The sequence below is a fragment of the Panthera leo genome, chromosome B4, assembly GCF_018350215.1.
Source record: "Panthera leo isolate Ple1 chromosome B4, P.leo_Ple1_pat1.1, whole genome shotgun sequence".
Taxonomy (NCBI): Eukaryota; Metazoa; Chordata; class Mammalia; order Carnivora; family Felidae; genus Panthera; species Panthera leo.
Genome location: NC_056685.1, coordinates 111761019 through 111769419, shown reverse-complemented (window position 1 = coordinate 111769419; position 8401 = coordinate 111761019). Strand labels below are relative to the sequence as shown.

The 8401-nt window shown below is 36.1% G+C and overlaps 1 pseudogene; it reads left to right on the top strand.

Annotated features, from left to right (window-relative positions):
- Positions 1–7046: 7046 nt before the first annotated feature.
- On the top strand, positions 7047–7145 carry LOC122225705 (annotated as a pseudogene).
- The last annotated feature ends 1256 nt before the right edge of the window (positions 7146–8401 follow it).

Sequence of the window (8401 nt, the reverse complement as noted above, 5' to 3'; positions counted from 1 at the left end):
GTTTCATTTTTCTGCCAAGGATGATGTTTAAAACCATTTTAAGTTTCTGAATCTCTCTGAGAAGCATAAAGGTCCATGTTTTACTGTGATTTCATCAAGGTACAGTGAAGACAAGATAGTGGAACCTAATTTTCTAACTTTACATATTTATATTTTCCCAGTTACATTTGAGTTCCATTCTTTTACCATTTTTATTTTTCATTCTTATTTTTTATAAGGATTCATACAGAAAATACCAGTCTTTCAACTTTTTCATATAATGAAATTCTTCTGCTATGGACTGAATGCTTGTGTCCCCTAAAATTCATATGTTGAAACACTAATCCCCATTGTGGTGGTATTTGGAGACGGAGTCTTTGGGAGGCAGTTGGGCCATGAGCGTAGAGCCTTCGTGATAGGATTAGTGCCCTTATAAGAACAGAAAGAAGAAACAGGAGTTTGCTTGTGTGTTGTTCTCTCTCTCTCTCTCTCTTTTCCCCTGCTTCCCTCCCTCTCTTCCTCCCTCCCCACACCGCCACCTCTCAGCCATGTGAGGACAAAACCAGGAAGGGGCTCTCACCAGGAACTAAATCTGCTTGCATCTTGATCTACAGTCTCCAGAAGTATGAAAAATAAATTTCTGTTGTTTAAGCCACACAGTCTATGGTAGTTTTCTTAGAACAAACTGAATAAAACATCTATACAACATGGACAAGTAGTATGCGTATTGGCAGTTCAGAAAAAAACACTCGGTCCCAGACACAACCTGATCAAGTCAAAATGGTATCTTCATATGTGGAATGACTGGGCCATTCATTACACAAATAGGAAGACATTAAAAACTATGTCTTATGATACCTGTATTCATATCTGGTATGAAGTCTTGATAAATAAATCCTTTATCTATACCTAGACCCTTTTCTCTGGTCTCTAGGATTAGATTTACACATTAAATGAAAATTGCTAGAAGTCTTTTCTAAAACAACTCAAAGACAGGAAAATACATGTTTCTTTCAGAGACCCCTACTGGACATCAAATGCCCAAATGTAGCAACAGAAAGAAAAAGAAAAAAACATCAATATTTAAAGTGGTGCTTCCAACTGGAGATGATTTTTAAAACCGGAGACAGCTTTGGTTGCCGCAGTTGGGGCAGAGAGGGCTTGCTACTGGCATCTAGTGGGTAGAGGCCAGGGATGCTGTTAAATTTTCAAAAATTGCACAGAACAATCTCCCCCACAGAGAACTGTCCAGCTCCAAATATTAATAATATTGAGGTTAAAAACTGTGATTTAAAGTATAAACCAAAGATGACTGCTTCCAAAGACTACACTCTCTTTAATGCTGTCACCTTCAAAGCAAGAAATCAGACTAGAAAACATGCTTCTGAACTAATAATGACTTTTTTTTTTTAACTTTCAGGGAAAGATATTTTGGATTTAGTGTTCATTATAATGAGAGCATAAGTTTAGCAACACGGAAAGCATGTAAATAAAGCAAATTAAAGGCTTCGCTGTGGGTTTTATTCTCGGTTTTGTTCATATTATTAGGCGCCATCCCACAGTGTACAGGCTCAGAAGGCAAAGTGGTCTTTCAGGTACTAGAGAGTGCAGAATACTCCAGAAGCAAATCCTAAGCAAATCCAATTCATAGTTACTCCAAAAAATTCTCCTGAGACTGACCCGTTCTTGGATTATACCCACAGTATTCTCTAAGGCCCTTCAACTGATGTGTTATGTTGTAAATATGGCAACAAAATCTCTGATCAGTAGTCCCACCGGGTGTTCAAAGCACAAAGCTTAAGTAAGACATTGTTAGAAAGTGGAGGAGTGTCAATAATGTGTCCTCCAGACTGAGATGGCATCTAAACACTGAAAAGCAAAGTAAGCTCCTACACCAGTTACACTGAGTTTTATTCGGGATAATTTACTGACAGGAGAAAATAGGCAGGTGGGTGGAGAGAAGGACAATCCAGGGCATCACACAGCTATTGTCAGCCACTATATACTCCATCCCATATTCTTTGGCCCCATCTGGACCTTAATCCCCAGCTTTCACAGAGCAAGGGGAATGGTGGTGAGGTCACAGGTTGTTATCCAAACTGGTGCCATCTGTGAGCCAGAGGAGAGAACAACATGGAGGGTCAAAGATGGGGTCAGTGTTGTCAGCACTTCTATAGATATAAACAAATAAAAATAATGAATTTCTAATTTATCATGTAAGAAATTCATAGAATTTGTAATCTCCTAAGAGGTAGTACAAAGTAAAAATATGAATAGCTTCAAATAAGGTTTGCCACAATTGAGCAGTACATGAAGAAAATAAGAGAAAAAAGTAGATTATGATTATGAATAAAGGATTATTAGGGGAAAGCAGATATTCAAGCCACATTATTGATCTTTTATGTCAACAGCAAGGACCATGATAAGCATTCTGACACTGCTGCTTGTCCCATTGTGAAGCCAGGTCAGGAACCCCACTATACTGAAGGGATCATGGGTCTGAAGGGTATAGTAAAGGTATAGTAAGTCTTATTTCAAGTTTAATACATGTGAACTGTGGGGGTCTTTTTTAATGTTTTAAGTCATACGAACAAGTCACTTTCACTGTCGTAAGCTCACCATAGGTACACACTAAATACTTGCTGAGCATAAAAAATATTATTACAGATAAGATAGCTTATTCGAAGTAAAAACCATAAAGCTGACATTTTATAATTGAAACTCAAGCACAGAGAGTTTAAATTATTTTGCCAAAGGCACATAGAGAGTGAAAGAAGCAAAGCACTACTATGCTAATCAAAATAGAAAAACATAGTCATCAATAAATCCATCTCGTACTTTTTGCATCTCAGCTCAGATCTTTATATGTACATATATTTTTTATTTTTTTTAACGTTTTATTTATTTTTGAGACAGAGAGAGACAGAGCATGAACGGGGGAGGGTCAGAGAGAGAGGGAGACACAGAATCTGAAACAGGCTCCAGGCTCTGAGCTGTCAGCACAGAGCCCGACGCGGGGCTCGAACCCACAGACTGTGAGATCATGACCCGAGCTGAAGTTGGACGCTCAACCGACGGAGCCACCCAGGCGCCCCATATATTTTTTAAATAAAATCATACTATTCATATTGGCTTGGAACCGTCTCTTCTCACTAAACAATGCATGATAGATATTATTTCAAATCAATAGTCAATATTTCCCATGTGAAATGGGGAATTTCCAAAACATGTCCCAAAACATGTCATGAATGATGCCACCAAAACCAAAACAGAAAGAAAAACAAAGACAAAAATACCGCCTCTAAACAAGTAAGTTTAGGAAATGCTTTGTAAACCCAGTAAAGTGAAAATGTGTCTACTGAAGGGCATATCAGGACATTTAGTATGTCTACGCACATTGTAACTATCCAATGCGACATATAGATCGTTTCATTTCCCAAAATTAATTGATGAGAAAAAAAAAAATTTTAACTATAGGAGAGCCACCTATCATAAATAGGTAAAGCAATATAATACAGTGATCTGATTTTTTTTGATCATTTAATAGTTTTTATTGCATTTCTTTCTTTCCATTATTAGGCATTCGATATTATCAAAAAGTATCAGAATATATTTAAAAAGTGAAATAATAGCCAAACAGCCTGATTTATTCTATGATATACATGCATAGCCATGTATGTTCTTGTTTATTGTTGAAGTATAATTAACATGCAAGAAAATCAACATATTGTATATCTGACAAGTTATTTATATCACTATCACTTTGAGGGTTTTTTTTTCTATTCTGGAGCTACATATAACTTGAATCATAAAATATTTTTCATCTGGCTTCATTCATTTAATGAAGTTTTGTTTTGTTTTTAAAAATTAACCCAAGATAATGTTTACTTTGATTCTTCTATGTTGTCGCATGAATCATTAGTTTATACTGTATATTACTGAGTAAGAAGACAATGTAAGAATATACCCAAATTTTCATATTCATTCTCCTGTCAACAGGCATTTGTGTTGTTTCCAGTTTTTAACTATTGTGAATAAGACTGCTATGAATATTAGTTTACACATCTTTTTGTGATAACATACATTTTCCACTCTTGGGTATATGCCTGTTAGTTGCAATTCATGGGTCATAGTATAACTACATGTTTAATTGTATAACAGTTTTCCAAAGTAGTTGTACCATTTTACACTCTCACCTGGGATAATGTGAGAAATATAGTTGTTCTACATCCTTGCCAGCACTAGCCATAGTCAGTCCTTTTCATTTCAGCCATTTTAGTAGATGTGAAGTCCTATCTCACTGTGTTTTTAATTTGTATTTCCTGAGACTAATGACGATTAGTAAACACAAAATGCCAAGCATTCTTCTGAGCAATTTGCCTGTGTTGTATACTCAAAATATCTATAATGTAGTTTATTGACAGGACTGATAATCAGAGAGAGCTCCTTCATTTTTTTAAAGCTTCCGTAAGATTGTGTATCAGCTGCAAAGCTTTCCACACTCCCCAAGTAAACTCTGGGCACTTTTCAAAGCAAAGTGCCATATTTATTATAGAATTTATGTATTTCTTAACCATTAAAGATATGTAAAGCTCAAATACTGGTTTTATTAGATTCCCATTTTTTTTAATGTGTCACTGGACAAAGATTTTTTAATGTTGTGCCTATAACCCCAATTACCCATTATGGATTTTATTATGTCATTTTGCATAAGCACACGATTTATATGAACACATATCTAATTATAACAGAAATGGCCATATATATTTTTGATGCTTCTAAAAGCTTTTTATTTTCAATTTAAATTTTTTTTTCCTGGAGCCTGTTTCCGATTCTGTGTCTCCCTCTCTCTCTGCCCCTCCCCGTTCACGCTCTGTCTCTCTCTGTCCCAAAAATAAATAAAAAAAAAACGTTGAAAAAAAAAAAATTTAAATTTTTTTTTAATTAGTGTTAATAAATTTTTTATTTTCCATCCAAGTTAGTTAGCATATAGTGCAACAATGATTTTAGGAGTAGATTCCTTAATGCCCCTTACCCATTTAGCCCATCCCCCCTCCCACAATCCTTCCAGCAACCCTCTGTTTGTCCTCTATATTTAAAAGCCTCTTATGTTTTGTCCTCCTCCCTGTTTTTATATTTTTTTTTGCTTCCCTTCCCTTATGTTCATCTGTTTTGTATCTTAAAGTCCTCATATGAATGAATTCATATGATATTTGTCTTTTCTCTAATTTTGCTTAGCATAATACACCTGAGTTCCATCCATGTAGTTGCAAATGGCAAGATTTCATTCTTTTTGATTGCCGAGTAATACTCCATTGTATACATATACATCTTCTTTGTCCATTCATCCATCGATGGACATTTGGGCTCTTTCCATACTTTAGCTATTGTTCGTAGTGCTGCTATAAACATTGGGGTGAATATGTCCCTTCAAAACAGCACACCTGTATCCCTTGGATAAATACCTAGTAGTGCAATTGCTGGGTCATAGGGTAGTTCTATTTTTAATTTTTTGAGGAACCTCCATACTGTTTTCCAAAGTGGCTGCACCAGCTTACATTCCCACCAACAATGCAAAAGAGATCCTCTTTCTCCATATCCTCGCCAACATCTGTTGTTGCCTGAGTTGTTAATGTTAGCCACTCTGACAGGTGTGAGGTGGTATCTCATTATGGTTTTGATTTGTGTTTCCCTGATAAGTGATATTGAGCATCTTTTCATGTGTCTGTGAACCATCTGGATGTCTTTCTTTCTTTCTTTCTTTCTTTCTTTCTTTCTTTCTTTCTTTAACGTTTATTTATTTTTGAGACAGAGACACAGCATGAACGGGGGAGGGGCAGAGAGAGAGAGGGAAACACAGAATCGGAAGCAGGCTCCAGGCTCTGAGCCATCAGCCCAGAGCCCGACGCGGGGCTCGAACCCACGGACCGCGAGATCGTGACCTGAGCCGAAGTCGGACGCTTAACCGACTGAGCCACCCAGGCGCCCCTGGATGTCTTCTTTAAAAAAGCGTCTATTCATGTCTTTTACCCATTTATTACCTGGATTATTTGTTTTTCGGGGTGTTGAGTTTGGTGATATGATTTTTAATTGTGCATTCCATTAGGGAGCACTATTTGAGCATATACCAACATGTATAATCACTTATAGATTATATACATATTCTACTGTACCAATGGATTGTGTATATTATATAAAAAAATAGAAAAAATGTGAATAAAATGAGTCAATGTATTTTAAAGGTCTTGCTAATATTAAAGCTGTTTTGAATGTTTTGCTAATATTACCTATTATTTCAAAGCACTTACGGTAAACTTCACCTTCATGGTAATTGATATAAATATATATTTCAAATAGATATTAATTTCATTTTTTAACATATTTCTTGTGAGAGCCTGTTAGACTGTTACTGCTTATAATTCCTAATATGCCAGATAAAGAACTCATACAAGGAATTGAAAACTGCAACACAGCAATAACATAGAAACATCTCTATAGTGTAGCTCTCGCTCTTCCCTCAGGATCCGTCATTTGACTTAACATGTGACCTTCTGATTTATGGACCGAGTGAAGTTCCAGTATCAATGAGGACATGAATATTAATAAAAATATAATTAACAATTATAACATTTTCTTTCTGTATCATGTAAGTCACCTTGAGAATTAAGGCCATATGAAGGATACCTTTAGTGAAGTGGGTTGAAAAGAGAAAGGAGCAGAGGAAAAAGAGACATTCCAGGTAGACTGGTATTTCAAGTGACTTGAAGAAAAGGAGGATGAAGTCTTACCTAGAAAGTCACAAATATCAAGGTAGTTTATTTGCTTCTGTGTGTTTGGTCTTAAAATGGATACATCTTGAGTATGCTAAATATCAAATATATGCTGGTAGGAAAAGAACCAGTGGAGAGAGAGGAGAAAGAATACAAGAGAGGAGGAGGATGGATGAAGAAAAACTGAATGTAGGACCAGAGTCTGAGCTATTGCAACATACAAATGAGAGCTTTCTTTCCACAATTAGGAGAGCAGGAGTAATACATGGAAACACCCCATCTAGAAAGAAACAGTCTGTGCTTGCTCTGCAGCACATCTACTAAAACTGGAACAGAAGATTAGCACAGCCCCTGAGTAAGGATGACACTCAGATTCATGAAGTGTTTCATTAAGAAAGAAAGACAGAGAACGAGAGAGAAAGAAAAGAGAAGAAAAGATGTGGCCTGATTCATGCTGTGTCAGGCACCGGAAATGAAAGCAAAAATAGATGAGTGGACAACAAAAAGCCAGGATGATAATACAGAATCAGCACCACAGAAGAGATGCTGACCCTAAGGTGAATATCACAGTTTCTTAGTGTAAAATGACTCTGGAATGATTACGGAACTCAGTGAGGAGGAATCTGTAGTTAAAGCAGAACTATCTCATATATTGACAATGTATTACCAATTAGTTTTTAAATTTGCAAATATCTACTTGCTGTTTACAATGTTCCAAAAAAAAAAATGAGCTGGATGCTGAGGATCCAAAATAACAGAGAAATATGCTTTTGCTCCCACAGTTTACATTTTTCCTTTAATTATAGTTACTGTACATATGAATTATTTAAGAAACTACACACAGTTAACTACCTCATAGTGTGAGATATCATTCTCAATTGAATCTTGTGTGTATGTCTTGAATGGAAAAGAAACAAAACAAAACAAAACAAGAACAGTGTTGAGTAGAAAGAAAAGCGAATGGTGTGGACCTTACTGATTTTTTTGTAGTCACTATTAGATGCCCTAAGTGGGCAAATTGCTCAGAATAGTTCCTAAAACTCTATCATCCCTTTGACATTGGAATATACCAATAGCTGTAAGGACACAAATACAGCTCCTTGTTTTTTGAATGTCCTTTCTGTTTCTCCAGTACATCATTATAAAAAGAAAACAGTGGGGTAACAGAAATAGAAATACATATAATCATGCTTCGTATATAAAAGAAACAGAGAACACACGAAGATAGCTAAGTTATTGACAGTATTATTACAAGATGGTTTCAGAATTTTCCCTTCCTTTCAAGACTGAATTTTAAGGTTTAACATTTGTGGTTTGAGTACCAATCGATTTCATGGATACGGCAGTTCCAACTTCACATGCTATGTTGAAATGAAGGTTTGAGGCGTATTACGGTTTCAAACAAATACCAAGGAGATAACAATACCTTCCTAGAGTCAACAGATCAATGTCAAATAAGGAGCACCAAGGAAAACAAAATAAAGAATCTGGGAAAGATAAAGACAGAAGAAGCAGGCAGAGGCTAGACTGCTACCAAACGAAGACTCCCCCTTTCCAACCTTAACAGTCTTCCCAACTGTAGGAAGACAGGGGTGTCTTGGGTCCTGAATCACATTAAATCTATCGTATTTTGCAAAACGATTCTCTATTTC